Source organism: Coenobita brevimanus, chromosome 68 (genome assembly GCF_032717465.1).
Source record: "Coenobita brevimanus isolate Jiangsu-jjx chromosome 68, ASM3271746v2, whole genome shotgun sequence".
Classification (NCBI taxonomy): domain Eukaryota; kingdom Metazoa; phylum Arthropoda; class Malacostraca; order Decapoda; family Coenobitidae; genus Coenobita; species Coenobita brevimanus.
The window spans coordinates 30,723,640-30,742,835 of record NC_137021.1 but is presented as its reverse complement, the minus strand read 5'-3'; positions in this window follow the sequence as shown (position 1 = coordinate 30,742,835).

Sequence of the window (19,196 nt, the reverse complement as noted above, 5' to 3'; positions counted from 1 at the left end):
GGTATGGATGGGTGTGCTGTGGAATGCCCGAAGGGTGGTGGAGTGACTATTGTTGACTGCTTAGTAAGATTGTTGAATGTGTACTTTGAGAAAGGTATGGTGCCAATTGACTGGGCATGTGCTTGTGTGGTCCCGTTGTATAAACGCAAGGGTAAGTATGAATGTACTAGCTTTAGGGGTATAAGTCTTTTGAGTGTTGTAGGTAAGGTGTATGGTACAGTGTTAATTATGAGAGTAAGAGAGGGTACAGAGGGAGTGATTGGTGATGAGCAGTGTGGCTTTAGGAGAGGGAGGGGATGCGTTGATCAGGTGTTTGCTGTGAGACAAGTGTGTGAAAAGTATTAAGTGAAAGGGAAGGATGTGTTTTGGGCATTTATGTATTTAGAGAAAGCGTATGATAGAATTGATAGGGAGGCTTTGTGGACTGTTTTAAGATTGTATGGACTTGATGGTGGGTTACTAAAAGGGGTGAAAAGTTTTTATGTAAATAGTAGAGCGCGTGTAAGAGTGGGAAATGCTGTGAGTGATTGGTTTCCCGTGAGAGTGGGGCTGCGACAGGGATGTGTGATGTCGCCTTGGTTGTTTAATATTTACATGGATGGTGTTGTAAGGGAGGTGAATGCAAGAGTTTTAGGTGGAGAGTCTATGAGTCTGGTGAATGTTGGATGGTGGAGAGTGGAATCTGAAGCAGCTGCTGTTTGCAGATGATACTGCACTGGTGACTGATTCACAGGAGAGATTGGAGACAGTTGGTAGAGGAGTTTGGAGAGGGTGTGTGGAAAGTGAGGAAATTGAAAGTAAATGAGAATAAGAGTAAAGTGATGAAGTTATTACGAGGTTCATAGATGGTAGGGGGATGAATATAGTTTTGAATGGTGAGTTGCTTGAGGAGGTAGATTGTTTTAAATATCTAGGGTCACATGTTGCTGTGGTTGGAAGAATAGATGCAGAAGTGAAGTTTAGAATAAGTGAAGTAGGAAAGGTGCTGGGAGGAATGAAAAAAGTGTTTAAATGTCGTTCGCTTAGAATGGATGTAAAGAGAAGGCTGTATGAGGATGTTGTGGTCACCGACTGCATTATATGGGGCTGAAACATGGAATATGGGTGTAGCAGAGAGGAAAAGTTTGAATGTAATGGAGATGAGGTGTCTGAGGAGTATGTGTGGAGTGACGCTTATGGATCGGGTGTGAAATGATGAAGTGCGAAGGAGAACTGGAGTTGTTCGGGAGATGGCTGGTAGAGATGAGCAGAGGGTGTTGCGATGGTTTGGGCATATGGAGAGAATGGATAATGAGCGATTGGTGAAAAAGATAACTAGATTTGATGTGAGTGGTGTAAGGCTGACAGGAAAACCACGAATAGGATGGATGGACAGTGTGAAGAGAGCGTTGGATGCGAGAGGGATGTCTGTTGAGCAAGGAAGAGTGGCTGTGCGTGACAGAAATAAATGGAGAGAAATTGCGAATGAATAAGTGATGACGCAGCCCTGAGGGGATATTCTCCCGCATTTGGTCTGATCAGCTAGTCAGGTCAGGTGAGGGTAAGGGGGTGGGTCTGTTATGATGTGGCAAGGGTAAACCAGTTCTGCTGTCGGGCCCTGCTGCGGATGTCACTGATTGCATTGCGCAGTTGACCCTTGTGCGGTGTGGTGCGGTGAGGATCTGTCCGTTCTCCCCTTTGGGGCTAAGATGCGAATGAATGTGTTTGAATGGATGAGTAAATGGGGAGTGTGTCGTCCTGTCTCGGCTACCTCCCTTTCCTTGGGGGAAGCAGCCTAGGTATATATATATATATTTGTCATGCGAATTCTGAAAAAAAAAAAAAAAAAGAACATTACTAAAGCTCCATGCTAATTTCATCTTTGTATTTCTGGTCAGTCACATTTATGGGTTGATCATTTAATTAAAGTTATTACCGAGTTCTGGACCAGGGATTGGCCTCTGTAAATGAGAAACTTAATCACTTTCCGATAGACCGACCAGTAATGTGTCCTGTACTGCCCTCTCAAAAACTCTGTGACACTTACGAAATCCTTTATCGGTCCCGTGTAGGTGGTCAACAGAACTCAGTTTTTCACAAAGATTATATTTGTTCAAACTGAGAATTTACATAAATTCCTAAACAGCGGTATTAGGGGTGTACGAGTACGTGCTGCAATTCAGACTTTTGCGTGGTCATAAGGGGCAAAATTCAAGTCACCGGTGATGACTACTGCACACTGGAACGGTCGGGAACTCAGGCTGACGGAGACTCTATCCCACTAGCGGCCTCTTCGGTTGCGTTTGTTTCGAGTGGCAAGTTAAGAGTGGTAGCATGCCAAAATGATGGGGTCAGTCTCCAACCCGGCCAACCCATGCCCAACCTTTGCAATTTACCCAAAGTGCTCCTGGGTACACATTAACAAGCTACAAGGTCAACTCTATACCACCAGTTCTCAAGGCTTATACAAACAATTGAGTTCGAGTGAGAGGAAATGTGTATTAACAAGACCAGAAGAAAACAAAGGTAGAAATCTTCCCATCTACTAGCCTTGCAGAAAAATCCTGCATCAGTTGGCAAGTTATTCAACAAACATATTGCCCTGAGACCAAATTCCACAAAACTTAGCTCCTTTGTCCCAGGTCCATTCCAATGTAGTTCTTCATATTCGTCCCTCTGAGCTCATAGTTCACTGGTCCGATCCTCTGATATGCTTGACTTTGACTTCCGCATTGGGACCTTGATCTCCACACTGGGACCTTGACTCATGCACTGGGACCTTGACTCATGCACTGGGACCTGCTAGAAATTAATATGTACAATGAATAACTATTTTCCCTAATGCAAGTAATCCCTTCACATGAGTTACAACACTCGGCATTTCAATCAGAAACAGAATAACACATGGCACCACAGACACATATGTCTGACACATATGTCTGATCAAAATAATACATATTGTAGGGATAACATAGAAGAAAAGTACTATAACAAATAAGCATGAATAACCCTGCTCTAACCATGAAAGACATCATTGCATCGATATCATTGTGTCTCACAAAGTAATTAAGTGAACATTAACTCACAACTAACACAGCCCTAATAAGAGTCACTGGACGAGAATTGTCACTAACAACTGGATGTGTGATTCTAGTAGGGGTTGGAACATAATTATCACCAGACCCTTGTTCATCCAATCTACGCCACTGTCTATAACCCCTTTCTTTCTCTAACTCTGAAATAAAGATCTCCATTTCCAGATCTTTAAACAACTCTAATCGTTCCCTATCTTCCTGGGGTACATTACGTAGCACAGCTTTCTTCCACATCTCCCCACATTGGGAGGGTTAATATGAGGATGTTCTGTACAAATTGCCCTAAAGTTACTCTTGACTTCTGAAACAAACCTCTTAGGTGGATCCTCAAAGTTACACTCCATCTGTGCAAGCTCGCGGAATGCATCAGCGATCCCTGCGGGACCTCTGAACTCTTGTTGCAACAATGTCTTGATGTCCCCATAAGTACCACCTGCCTCACATAAGCTAAACTCTGCCAGAACATATGTACGCAACTTTGTGTCCATCTTGGTGAGTGCTACCGCCTTCCACTGTTCTAAGTTAGCAGTCACTGACTCCACCTGCATTAGAAAGTGATCCACTGGGGTCCTAGTATGTAGACCATACATTTTACTTATCCTGAGAATGTCAACGTCCTTGCACTCTAGTACTACTGAATTTCCTTGACAGCTCTGCATACCTCCTACAAGCAAATTTGACCACTGTGGAGTTGACTGCCTAAATGGATTTCCAGACTTTATGGGGGTATACTGTAATGGACCTCCAATCTTGGTCAGGGTGAGTCCAGATGGGCTTAACCTCTCCTCCAAAGCTCTATTACCCTCAAAGCACTCATCAGTTGCAGATGGTTCCTGCTTTACACCTACTCCCTCAGGCATTTCAGTCTCAAGGTCAATTAATTTTTCAACACGGGACTCCATCATGAATTAAACAAACATGAGCAACCCCAGCAGGTGAAGCTCAACTATTAATATGCCCAACTGCAACACGAAGATAGTACGCACTACAAATACACATACCCTATAATTCTACATACAGTGCCAAGTACATATACCTTTGAGAACTTGGGGGATGAGCTATTACCATAATTAGATGTAATGACAATCATCTAAATGACCAATTATTGTTTACAAGTTTAATTACCCTCACATAAATAGGTCATCCAAATGCTGTAACATCACTTGTACTAGTATGCTCTGTGATCCAGACTTTTGCGTGGTCAAAAGGGGCAAAAATCAAGTCACTGGTGATGATCACTGCACGCTGGAACGGTCGGAAACTCAGATTGACGGAGACTCTCTCTCCCACTAGCGGCCTCTTCGGTTGCGTTTGTTACTTTTTGAGTGGCCAAGTTAAGAGTGGTAGCATGCCAAAATGACGGGGTCAGCCTCCAACGCGGCCAACCCAAGCCCAACTTTCGGAAGTTACCCAAAATGCTTCTGGGTACACATTAACAAGCTACTAGGTAAACTCTATAGCACCAGTTCTCAAGGGTTATACAAACAATTAAGTTCCAGAGAGGAAATGTGTATTAACAAGACCAGAAAAAAAAAAGTAGAAATCTTCTCATCTACTGGCCTTGCAGAATAATCCTGAATCAGTTGGCACGTTATTCAACAAACATATGGCCCTAATATCAAATTCCACAAAACTTAGCTCCTTTGTCCCAGGTCCAGTCCAATGCAGTTCTCCATATTCGTCCCTCTGAGCTCATAGTTCACTGGCCTAATCATTTGATATGCTTGACCTTGACTTCCACATTGGGACCTTGACCTCTACACTGGGACCTTTACTCACGCACTGTTACCTTGACTCACGCACTGGAACCCGCTAGAAATTAATATCTACAATGAATAACTATTTTTCCCTAATGCAAGAAATCCCTTCAAATGATTTCATAATAAAGAAACATGAGTTACAACACTCGGCATTTCAATTAGAAACAGAATAACACATGGCACTACAGACACATAGGGCTGTTCAATATAATACATATTGTAGGGTTAACATAGAAGAAAAGTACTATAACAAATACACATAAATAACCGTACTCTAACCATGAAAGACATCATTGCATCGATATCGTTGTGCCTCACAAAATAATTACACGAACATTAACTCACAACTAACACATCCCTAATACGTACTCAACTGCAAGTCATCTCAACACATATTAATGAACAATTCACAGTTCCAGGGCACCTGATATTTGGCCCACAAAAATCACACATTTATCTGAGGATCAGACAGAACTCGGCTTCTAGCATTCTCGTGTTGCAGTTATACACTACATATTAATATAAAGTACAGTACACAAATATATGGGAAATACCTCACTATCCAGCTCAAGGAATACGATGGAGGTGAGCAGGAACTTACGACTCGCTCTTCAAATGAGGCCAATGGCATCACCTCGCATGATCAACACAAAACTTCCTGGGGGACATCAACACCTGATACTAACCCGAGTCTATTTCTCTATTTTCGTCACTATTATCACTCGCGGGGTATCACTTATTCGTGCTTCAACATATCAAACATCAATATTATCAAATTACTTACAGAATTCCTTGAAGGAGTGGGGGAGGATGACGAGAGTACCAACCATCCATCACATTTCACAGTCGGTGAGCAAGTGACACGCCAATCTTGTGGTGGCGGAAAGGGAGAGGGACGGGAGGATGACGGCTTACACAATTTAAAATTTTCATTACTATAGACTCGTGATAGACTCAATGTGATGCCTCACCCCTTACAATTGACTACCCCCCAAAAATGACATTCCCGTTACAATAATCACTCTCCACAACCTCTCTCAATATACTTGCATCGAAAAAAAGCACTAAAAATCATTGTGCTTCACACCCCCTTGCGCATGCGTACATTATGCTGGATTACGTGACCATAGGCACATATTCCTACCCGTTCGAGACTTTAATATTATAAAGATACTTAATACTAATAAATTGCAGTAGGAAAAAAATGACTTAACTACTAGGTAACTTAATCTATATTCTGATCTGATCACGTTCGCATGGAAACAGCTACACCCTGGCCACACTCTCTCACGAAACCGAACTTTTGGTCTCAAAATGAACAAAATATAATTCTATCACTTCCGGGCACTACAGGGGGAATCCAGCATCCACTCACTTTATGTTGTATTACCTTCACGTGACTACGCTGAGTGGTAAGTGAAAAGTTTTACTGTAATGCAGGAAACTTTTATCTAATTGGGTGGTAGCATATACTCAGATAACACCTGGTGATCTAGAGTCTAATGGATCAAGGTACTCTCATCGGATGGGACACACAAAACTTTACATGATAGGGTGTCTAAGGTTTATTGGTTACATGATGAAAGGGAAGAGTGAGGCTGGTCACTCTCATCTGTCAGAAATGAGTAGACTAGTCCCCGGTCCCTACTTATCTTCAAGACTTATCTTAGCTCAACGAATGGGGACAAAATAACATTGCCTCATTTAATTCTAGGAAAAACAAATACATCCATGTTACTAACTACAGTAAAGTGACCTGAGATCACAACACAGCACCCACACCGGCTGGATTAAGGTCAAAGTCATTAATGGCGAAAAGAAATTGGTCTAAATGAAGATTTATGGCCTGATAATAACATTTGTACCAAAAGAAAAGTCAGCTTCTGAAATTTAAAACTTTAAAACTTGATCTATCTTAAGTTTGCCCTTTTAGGATCATTTTCGGTCGAATCTAATGGTGCCAAAAGAATCTCCATGTATGAGTTCTTATTAGTGATTAACAATAACCATTTGCCTATCTCTCACTGTTTTGCTGATATAAGGAGTCAAAATATGAGTGACTTTCCAATATATAACCATTATGCCAGGAAACGAACCCGGGACTCTCAGGTGAGAGCCAGGCAGCATACCCCTACACCACGACCAGGTAAAAGTTATCTCACATTGTCACAATCTTGTAACCAATGGCCCTCCACTCCCACTGTGGGCATGAAGTGGATGAGATAACCCTCTGGCACTCGGGCAAGTAGGTGCTTTTAACCTATCCAAGCACTTACGGCAAGTCAGAATGAAGAGAGAAACCTGTGTTTTACACAGGAAAAATCATCCAATATATTACTATGCCGGAAATCGAACCCGGGACTCTCAGGTGAGAGCCTGGCAGCATACCACTACACCACGACCAGGTAAAAGTTACCTCACATTGTCACAATCTTGTAACCAATGTCCCTCCGCCCCCAATGTGGGCCTGAGGAGGATGAGATAACCCCCAGGCACTCGAGCAAGTAGATGTTTTTAGTCTATCCATAGTGGTAATATATTGGATGATTTTTCTTGTGTAAAGTACAGGTTTCTCTCTTCATGTGTGATCTTGACTTTGACCTTTCACAGTCACCCAATGTCAAATGCAGTGGTGCCAATATAATTCCCATACATGAATTCCTATTAGTGATTAGGGGAAAACATGTGTCTGTCTCTCACCGTTTGCTTCTTATGACACTTTGAGAAATTTGCTCCCTATCTTTATCACTGGACACCAAATTTGGGGCCACCCACTCCCGCCCTAATACCCCTGGTGGATTTTCACCAAAATCGAATCGCTTCCTCAGTTCCATATACCCAACACCTGTGAAAAGTTTGAAGATGATACTTTTTTTTTGTGTGTGTGTTTCAAGAGATAATCGATGCACAGACTTATAAATTAATAAGTAAACTCAGCCAATCACACACACACACACACACACACACACACACACACACACACACACACACACACACACACACACCTTTTGCATTAAATTGCAGGCGGGGTGAATAAACAGGTATTTCCCTATTCCTCTATCACCCTCAATGCATCCAATATTTTTCTAACAGTATCACATTCTTGGTGTTTCACTTAACACTATCCTTAGTTGGACCTCCCACAATAGGCCAGATGCCAAAACCACCTTAAAAAAAACTTTTTTTTTTTTTTTTTTACAGAATCCATATATATCTTTTTCACTGACGAACAGCTAGTTTACAGGAGTCATGTGCGTTCCAAACCAGAATATTGCTCACCCTTGAGGGGTGGATGTGGAGAAGCTGCACTAAAGCAAAAGGACAGAATTCAGAACAAAGCCATACGAATAATTAATAACACAAGAGTTAAAAATCAGCTACCTCCACCGCATTTATTTTTTAAATAACAGAACGGAGGAAGGAAAAACAAATGAAAAAAAAATAAGCCATACATCAGATTACTGGTGTCTTCCATTCATAAAGTATCTGTAACAGTTGGACTTAAACAGCTGTAGGTTGAAGTTTGGAGGGAAACAACTATGGGGAAGCGAGTTCAAGAGAGATGCAGTTCGGGGAATGAAAGAATTCTGATAGAAGTTCTGCAATATGGCTGAGTGACATTCTAGTGTTAGTTGGGGGCGCTCATCATCCACCCACTTTGTGCAGTGTTGCTCTGTTTTTAGGGTAACTCTACATTGAATGGCAAGCCAAATGATTTCCTGTAAACCAGGAGAGCATTTACAATGCTGAGTGGTAACATTATAACCAACCAGCATGTGTTCCCTACAGCCCCAGTCACACTGCAGGAATGACTTGTCACAAACCTGAAAATCGCAAAACCAGTTCCCGACCACGGAGGTCTCCGAGCAGTCGTGCCACCGATCGGCTACCATTGGTCATCTAGTGTCCGTCCAGCGTCCGTCCAGTGGGTGGCTGAACGGTGACCATGGCCAGGTACACACAGGTCAAGACACCGACAGGTGGTTGGCCGGTTGTCAGCAGGCCGCCGACAAATGGCGGCCAGTCCGCGTCCTGTTGCAATTTAGACGGCGACCACTAGACTGACATCAGCCGTGGATTGGCCGGCGGCCAATCTCGGTCCAGCCCACCACCTGTCACTCGGCCAATCGCCGTCTGGACGGCGGCCGGACTTCAACCACCACCCCAGACAGGAGGCTTGTGGACGGCGGCCGCCGCAAGCCAGTCGTCGCCTTGACAGAGTGCAGACGGCCACCGCACAGAGCGGGCGGCGACTGGCCTCCGTCCGGATGGCAACCACAGGTTAAAAATCAGGTGTCGCCGACCAGTCGCAGTCTGTAAGCCGGCCAGACGCAGACCAGCCGCCAACTGGGCGGCTTCCATGCCACGACATCGGTGGTCACGGGGAGGTTTTTCGTGCAGCACGAAAAACCTTGCGACGATTTTTTGGTCATCATGGTGGCCTGCGGCTAGACTGAGACATATGAAGACCGGTCATATACCTCACCAAAACCACCCACGACTTGCAGGTCACAGGTTGTTTGCGATAAGTCGTGCCTGCAGTGTGACTGGGGCCTACGTGATGACAAGTGGGTTGGCAGAGGGTTAGTGCCCCTCCCCGGAAAACAACTAACTAAAAATACGAACAAGAAGCCTCGGACAAGGAGTGTCCAATAGGTAACGACTAAGGACCGAACAAAGAACATGGTACAGATAGCTACATGGGATGAAAGGGGTGTGAATGATAACGTGAAAGAAAGAGAGATTGCCCAGGTGCTTGAGGGTGCGAAAGTGGATGTATGTCGATTAACTGAAACTTAATGGGGAGGTGAGAGTGTGAGAGAATGGGAGTATGGATGGGGTATATGTGTGGCAGTAGGTGAGAATGAGAGGGCAAAAGAAGGAGTGTGTATTGATGTGAAAAACAGATGGAAGGAGAATAAAAGAGAGTACTGATGAATTGGTTCAAGGATTGTATGGGTAAGATTGAAAGTTGGACTACAAATGTGGGCGATTGTGTGCGTGTATGCACCAACGGAAGATCGTGGAAGCAGAGTGAGAGAAGAGTTCTGGACATGTGGAAGTGTGCATGGAAAAGTTTGAAAGGAATGAGAGTGTTTTTGATTGAAGATATGAATGGGAAAGTAGGGAATGTGAAGATGTTTGGAGTAGTTGGTGAGTGGGGTGTGACTGCAGAGATGGATGAGAATGGCAGTGCTTTAATGGACATTTGTGTAGAGAGGGGTTTGGTGATAGCCAATACTCACTTCAGACACTAAATGATCCATAGGTATATGTGGCGAGTGATGAGAAGGGTGGATGAACTGAATGAATGGAAGGCAATGATTGATCATGTATGTGTGGATGACAGGATGAGAAGGTGTGTGATGGAGGCATGAGCATATAGAGGTTGGGGAAGTGGACTTTCTGACCACCACCAGTGTCCAAACGAAATGGAGAAATAGAAGAAGGGAAGGACAGGAGGAAGCAGTGTATGCAAGGAGGGTGGGAAGGTTACAAGAGGATGAGAAAAAGGCAGAATTTATGAGGGAAGTGGAGGAGCGATTGGATAAACATGGGATGGAGCAGGTGGGGGCCGTTGAAGGTGTGTGCAAGATATTCACAGAAGAAATCAGTGCAGCATGTAAGGTGGTGTGTGGGATGAAGAGAAGATGAAAGGGGGGTGCAGGGAATAGCATGGTGGAATGAAGAGGTGAGAGAGGCTGTGGCACAAAAGAAGAAAACATTAACTATAGTGAGTGGATGAGAAACAGGGGCGTGGAAGAAGTTGAGAGACGGAAGAGAGAGTTGTATTTAGAGAGGAAAAGAGAGGTGAAAAGAATAGTAAGAGAGAGTAAGAAGAGAGTGGATGAGGAATTTGGAAAGATTTTCAGTGTAAAGTGGAAGGAATGCAAGAAAATGTTCTGGAAAGAGGTAAAGAGAGTTAGACAGGGTGCCAAAGAAGTTAGTAGGGGAGTGAAAGATAAAAATGGTAGCTTACTAGTGACGAAGGGAGAAAAATTGAATAGATGGAGAGAACATTTTAACGAACTTTGGAACATAAAAAAATGAAAGTAATGCGAGTATAAGTGGCTGGGGAATGGTTGGGAGAAGGAGGCAAGTGAGAAGACAGGAAGAAATCAGTAGGATGGAAGTTGTGGAAAAAATGAAGAAAGTTAAAATAGGGAAAGTCCCAGGAATTGATGGAGTGTGTGGTGAAATTCTGAAGTAAGGGGGAGAGATGGTAGTAGAATGGTTGTGGAACATGTGCAGATTGGCCTGGGAGGAAGGCAGAGTCGGGAGGATTGGAAGTCAGGTATAACTGTTCCCCTGTACAAAGGAAAAGGGGAAAAAGAAGTACGTGGTAATCACAGAGGCATCTGTCTTCTTAGTGTAATAGGAAAAGCATATGGTAGGATACTTATTGACAGAGTTTGGAAAATAACAGGGGAATTAATTGGAAAAGAACAGGCACTTTTTCGGAGGGGAAGAGTTGTGTGGATCAGATGTCCATTCTTAAATCTTTTGTACAAAAGATTATAGAGAAGGGAAAGAAGTTGTATGTGGCCTTCATGGATTTGGACAATGCATATGACAGGGTGAACAGACAAGGATTGTGGAAAATATTAAGAATTATGGGGTTTATGGGGAATTGTTCAGTGCCATGAAGAGTAATGTATGAGGGTGCTAAGGCTGCAGTGCGTGTGGATAGTGAACTGTGTGAATTTTTTATGTTTGAAGGTTGGAATGAAACAGGGATGTGTCATGTCTCCGTGGTTGTTCAATCTGTATATGGATGGGGTTATACAAGATATACAGGGTAGGGCAGTGGATGATGGAGCGGCCTTAATGAGAGAGGGCAGTGTCTGGAAACTCCCTGTACTGTTGTTTGCAGATGATACTTCATTGTTATGTTAAGACGAAGGGGACCTGCAAGGCTGGGTGAATGGGTCTGGGATAGTATGTAAGAAACGGATTCTAAAGGTGAATGTAGGGAAGGGTAAACTTACGGTCTGCGAGAGAAGTGAAGTCAATGAATGTACAATGAGGCTGGATGAGGAGGAAATGGAAAATGTGAGTGCATTTTAGTACTTGGGTAGTGTGATGAGTAAGGATGGAAGCTTAGAGGGTGAAGTGCTTGAAAGGGTACAACAAGGAAGAAAGGTTGCTGGTTCTTTGAGAGCAGTGATAAGAAACAGGGAAGTGAGCATGGAAGTGAAAAAATTACTACATGACAGTATTGAGATACCAACTCTAACATATGGAAGTGAAGCTTGGACCTTGTTGGAGGGACAGAAGTCGAGAGTGAGAGCTGTGGAAATGAGTTATTTAAGAGGAACATGTGGAGTCACACGGAGAGGCAGACTGACAAATGAGGAAGTGAAGGTTTGTTGTGGTGTGGATGTGGATGTGATAGGAAGCGTTAGGAGAAACACAATGAGGTGGTTTGGCCATGTGGAGAGGATGGAGAGTGATAGACTAACGAGGAAAATGTATGTGAGATGGAGGGGGGGTGAGAGGGAAGGGGAGGCCAAGGATGAGATGAAGGAATGGAGTGGAGAGGTGTATGGGGGAGGGAGGTGTGAGCTGGAAGCAGGGCAGGGAAATGGCGGGGGAGATGGCGACATGGAGGAGATTTGTTTGTGGCCACCTTTTACGGGATTAAGGCGTCTAGCAATAGATAGATAGATAGACAAATAGACATTCTAGTTATGAGTGCTACCAGATGCCCATGTAGCACGAGGGAAGACATAGAGAGGTGGCACAATCGACGCAACTTTGTCGGAACATTTGCTATAAAAATATCTGTAAAACAATGCAAGAGAGGTAACAGTCCTTCTTACTTGTAGGGGAGGTAGTTTATTCTTAATTATGTCTAGTTGTTTTGGTGCAAGCTGTCTACATCCATTTCACAAGGGTGAGCAATAAACATGCTGAGAGCACACATGACTAACTGCTCGTCAGTGAAGAAGTTACGGACTCTGTACAATAGTCCAAGTTTCTCTGAGGCGATTTTAGCAAGTGATCTGACATGAGAGGTCCAGCTGAGGGCATTGTTAAGTGAGACACTGAGAATTTCAATACTTTTGGAGATGGGATTATAAGTACCATTGAAGGTAATATACGAAATGGCAATATCTGTCTATTAGTAAATTATATATATTTGGTTTTACTAGTATTAAATGAGACAAGATTGTTTTGTCCCTATTCATTGATCGTAGATAAGTCTTGATTTATGGAGATGGCTGTACTGAGCCAAGAGTTATAAATTCTAGACTTTGTAATGGGTGTCTGAGTGTGAATGACTTATGACGTGTTGAGACATCTGCATATGAATGGATGGGATTGTGGGTGACAGATAAGAGATCATTAATATGAACTAGGAATAGGGTTCTCGTCAGAACTGATCCCTGCGGCACGCCAACGTTAACTGAGTGGAAATTGGAATATACATCATCTATTTTTACTCTTATTTTACTGTCGCTGAGATATGAGGAAAGCAGAGAAACGAAAGACGTTAGTCCATAGCAAGGGAGTTTGGACAGCAGGGAACGGTGCCACACTCTATCGAAAGCTTTATAAATATCAAGAGCTACTGCATGAGTTTCTCTATGTAGGCCGATTGATTGATGGATGGTATGAGTCAGGAGATTGAGTATATCAATGGTGGATCGTTCGTGGCAAAAACCTTATTGTCTATCACTAATTAAGTGGTTGGATTCAAGATGTTTAACTGTGTGCTTATTAATTAAAAATTCAAATACTTTACCAAGGGAAGATGTGATAGCTATTGATATGTAATCAGATGGGTCAGAGGAACTTCCTTTGTTTGGAATTGGGTAGATATTGGGCTTCCTTCTATGAATTAGGGAATGAAGATGTAACCATAATCTGAATAATTTAGCTGGAACAGAGTCAAGTTCTGGGGAACACTTTTTCTTAACAATTGGAGGAATTCCATCTGGGCCTGGAGCTTTGTTGGTAGGTAAATTAACTAGGATGGATTTTACGTATCTTGTCTGTATTATAAGTGGAACAGTTTCAGGAAAGTCAAGTTCTAGTACTGGGGCATTCTGGCTGACTTCCTCTGTGGTAGAATTTCTGGCAAATGAACTGCCAAAAATATATGCTTTCCTTCACAGGTCATTTGTAATGTTGCCATCTGAAGATTTTAGTGGAAGAATGGATGATGACTTGTTATTACTGAAAGAACTGAGAGCTGACCAGAATACTCTACTGTCATTAGGGTTGTTAAATAGTTTTGATGCTTGGTTTTGAAGAAAGTTTGATTTAGCGAGATTTGTTACAGCTTTGCATGGTTTCTAGCAATTTTAAATTGAGAGAATGATTCAGATTTTTTTTTTTTATGTATGAGTTATATGCTAATTGACTTCTGGGCTGTTGCTCTGGCACAGTTGCTATCAAACCATTTTGGAAAGTTTGATCTTTTAGTGAACTGTTGACTTGGTATGAATAAATCCATACGAGCTAGTATTAAGTCGCAAATGTGGGACTGGGTAGAACTGGCATCACTAGAGAAGAAAGACTAACATGGAATGTCAGCAAGATAATTTCTAAATCCATCCCAGTTTGCCCTGTCAAAGTGCCATCGGGTAACCCTGACAGGTTCAGACGGGGAGGATTGGGGGGGGGGGCTAATTAATGAGGCTTTGATGAGATTGTGGTCAGGATCCAAGTGGTGACAGTACCTCTATCCTGTATTGATCTGGATAGATCAATACAGGAATAAATCCAAGAGACAGGCATCATGGTCAGGATTATCTGGTATTCTGATTGGTTGTTTTGCCAGCTGCGTGAGATTAAGTGATTCTGCAGACAGCACGCACTCTAAATCATTATTGTCAGTCCTGGCAGAATGCAATAACCTTTCAACATTATGTACGTTAAAATCACCCAAAATGGTAATTTCAGTGCTAAGGGCAAGGTTATGGTTACTCAATTGTGTGGATATGAGTGAAATGCACTGGGTTCTGAAGAAGCACAGGGGGAGTGATAGACTACACAGATATATTTGGTAATTTTTAGACAATATAGTTCATACAATGAGTAATCAAAACTGGATGAAGTGAAGTTTAAAATAGTGTCAACTGCATATTGAGATCTGGTATAACAACAGGTGCCACCCTTGTTACGGAAGTTTGTGAGGAGATGGTAACCATGTTACAGATACTTTTATGGAAATATTTCAGATGATGTTGCATCAATAGTGCCACCTTTCCCCATCTTCCTCTGCGCTACACGGGCATCTGGTTGCGTTAATGACTTGTCAGTCATATTGCCCCAACCTCCCGCCAACCTTCAACCCACAGCAGCTCAAGTTCAGTTGCTACAGATTGTTTTATAAATGGGGAACCCGTGTAGTTTGGTGTATCGATTCTTTCCACACATTTGTTCTTGCTTCCTCTGTTCATCATCTGTAAAAGAAAAATCATAAGGTTTATATTCTAAGAGATTCTGAAGTCGCTTTTTATGAAACGCTCAAGCTAAGCCATTTTCATAAACACTCATAACTTCAGAGTTTTATAGTTGTATTATCAAAGGTAAATACTTAAAAATTCATCCACAATATGACAAGTAAATTGAGAAAGTAGCCTATCTTGTAACTTTGGAGCCTTTTCGGGACATGATCCCCGAGTAGCAAATAGCTAGTAATATTGCTTTTCACTCATACACCTCCACATTTTCAGCTTAAATATATCATAGTAGTATGTGTTCATTTATTCGGCCAGTCCCCTTTGTCTTTTGTATATCAAGTGATAATTCTCTTCTAGTTCAAATTTCATTCCTAGATAGTCTTTTAATATATCAGCCACTCTCTTCCTGCATCACCTTTATTCTCTGTTCGTTCTTGTCTTGCTGAGTACGAGTAAATTTTGAGGGTAAGAATTAGTATAAAATTAACAAATGTGCATATTTTATTGCTGTTATCCTGATGACAGTAAGAAAAAGGACAACTTTGATATTTGCAGCCCAATTTGTTGTACAGGGAAAAGGTAAATTTTTAATGGAGAAGTGGGGAACACTTGGTGGTCCCACTCTAGCTATATCATAATCCAAGAGAAGGTTTACCATCGTAAAAAGATTCGTTTTCCTAGGAAAAAGGAACAGTTATACATATCAGAGTTCTCATTTCATGGGTCTCTTCCCCCTCAAAGGAGTGCGAGACCTACTCTGTCTAATACCTGGTCCAAGTGAGGATCCACCAATATACAAATTTTAACATCTTAGGCAAAAACTGTCGTCGCATATATCGGCATTACTAGAGACCACTAACTCCCCTTCATAAGAGGCAACCCTCAAAGGTCCCACCCTACCTAACTTCTGGTCTGGGAGGGGGTCTCTCACTGGGCATAAGTTCGTATTCTTATGTTAAAAAAAAAAAAAATGTATATCTTTGTCTTCTATGAATTTACCTCACACAGGGAGCCGCAGTGTTCCACACTGCCTAAAACGTGGTCTAGATAAAATTCTACCAAGGAGAAAACTATATATATATATATATATATATATATATATATATATATATATATATATATATATATAGTAGGAGGTGGGTGGATGTGGCGTGTTTGCAGGAAGTCCTGTACAGGGATGGATCAGCCAGAAAGATTGTTGGGAAGGACTGTTGCTATAAGTTGTTTTGGCAGGAGGGAACAGACGGATATGGAGGTGTTGGTGTGATGGTTGCGGAGAAATGGGTGGAATATGTTATGAATCTTTTGAGAGTAAGCGATAGGATATTGGTAGTGAAAATTCTGTTGGGTAGAAAGATAGCTGCGATTATATCGGCATATGCTCCACAGGCAGGATTGGATGTAGCAGAGAAAGATAGATTTTGGGGTGATTTAATAAGGTGTAATGGGTGGTATGCGGGATGATGAGATAGTGATTTTGGGAAGGGACTTAAATGGTCATGTAGGTGAAGCAGCACAAGGTTATGAAGGAGTGCATGGGAGATGTGCGTATGGTATAAGGAATGTAGAAGGGGAAAGGATACTCGAGTTTGGAGAGGTAACAGACATGATTGTGTGCAACACATATTTTAGGAAAAGAGACAATAGCTTAATTACGTATGAGTCTGGGGGAAATAGTAGTCAGGTAGATTATTTTTTGGTTAGGAGGGCCGATAGGAGGTTAGTGAGGGATGTTAAAATTATAGGAAGTGAAGAGTGTGTGCAGCAGCACAAACTATTGATTTGTGATATGGTGCTTAAAGAACAAGTGATGAAAAAGAGGACTTACGTACCTAGGAGGAAAATATGGAAGCTGAAAAACCAAGTAGTAAGGGATGCCTTCTATAGCGAGTTGAGGAGAGTGGTGGCTGAACAGGGAGCTGTAGACATAGGCGTTAATGAACAGTACAGAGACCTCAAGAACAATTTCTTGAGAGTTACTGATGTAACATGCGGTTGGACAAGAGGACCACCAAGACATAAAGTAACTTGGTGGTAGGATGAGGGTGTAGAAGCTGCAATTAAGGAGGAAAGAAGGCTTTTCCGGGAATGGAAAAAGGGTGGTAGCAAAGAGGAATATTTGGCTACCAAGCGGAGGGCTAGAAGAGAGGTATACATGGAAAAGTTTGAGTCACAGAGACTATTAAATGATAATCTAAATCATGGGGAAAGGAAAAATATGATATTTAGGGTGGCAGGTCAGGTGAAGACGGATAATCGGGATATTATGGGTGAGCAGTGTGTGAAGAATGATGAAGGAAGGGTAGTGGTGAACAGTGAGGATATTAAAGATGCATGGAGAGAGCATTATAACCGGTTGTTAAATGAGGAGTTTGACTGGGACAGGGAAGGTTTGGAGCCACCAGATCCAGTGTCTGGCCCTTGGCCTTTGATTGATGTTGTTACTGTGAGTGAGGCAATAGGCAGGATGAAGGTGGGGAAGGCAGCAGGTGTGTCTGGGTTGACTGCCGAAATGTTGAAGGCCTCAGGCGATATAGGGGTGAGGTTAGTCACTGACCTGATAAATAGGATTATTTATGAGTGTGTTGTCCCAGATGATTGGCTGAAGAGTGTAATTGTAAATGTGTATAAAGGGAAGGGTGATGCCCTGGAAAGAGGAAATTACAGAGGTATAAAACTTTTAGATCAGATAATGAAGGTAATGGAGAGAGTTTTAGAAGGTATGATTAGAGAAAGAGTGAATATTGATGAGATGCAGTTTGGGTTTATGCCAGGTAGGGGGACCACTGATGCTATATTCATTGTTCGACAGTTTCAGGAAAAATATATTGGTAGAAGGGATCTTTATTTTGTTTCTGTTGATTTGTCAAATGATTTGGAAAAGGCCTTTGACAGAGTCTCTAGAGAGGTGGTGAAGTGGGCAATGAGAAAGCTTGGCTTGGAGGAGTGGCTGATTAGGGTGGTTATGGCTATGTATGTGGGTGCTCACACCCAGGTAAGAGCGAATAGAGATTTAAGTGATGAGTTTTTCGTGAATGTTGGTGTGCATCAGGGGTCAGTCTTGAGTCCCACGTTGTTTATCATGGTACTTGAAGCCCTTTCACTTGACTTTAGAAACGGACTCCCGTGGGAGTTGTTATGCTGATGATTTGGTGTTGATTGCAGAGAATGAAAGGGAGGCGGAGGAAAGGTTTGGGAAGTGGAGATGGTATGGGGCACAAGGGTTTAAGGGTAAATGCAGATAAAACAAAAGTGATGATATCTAGGGTTGGTGGCGGTACTGTCAAAGACGAGGGAGAGTGGCCATGTGCAGTTTGCCACAAGGGCGTGGGAAGTAATTCCATCTTGTGCGGTGTTTGTGATAAATGGGTGCATAAGAGATGTAGTGGTATCAGAGGTAGACTGCGAGATAATGCTGATTTTATGTGTACGGCGTGTTGGGGTGAGCAGGTGGAGATTGTCAGACGTGAAAGGATTGAACTTGCTGGTGAATCTCTTGAGTGTGTGGAAGAGTTTTGTTATTTGGGAGACATGTTGTGTGCTGGAGGTGGGGCTGGAGCTAGCTCTGTGGCTAGGGTGAGAAGTGGTTGGAAGAGGTTCAGGGAGCTCTTGCCTCTCCTGACATTGGGAGGACTCTCCCTACGTGCTAAGGGGTCTTTGTATGCAGCATGTGTTAGGAGTGTAATGCTGTATGGTAGTGAGACCTGGGCAGTGAAGGAGGAGGATATTCGCTGGCTCAGAAGTACAGAAATGACAATGATTAGGTGGATGTGCAGTGCGTCCCTGCGTCCAAGGCCTGGAGGAGCTGGGTTTACGATGGAAGAGTTGAAAGGTAGGATGGGACTGGAGTGTATTGGTGTTGTGATGAGGAGAGGTGGATTGAGATGGTTTGGACATGTGGAGAGGATGGGGATGATAATTGGGTGAGAAAGGTGAGAAGTGTTAAT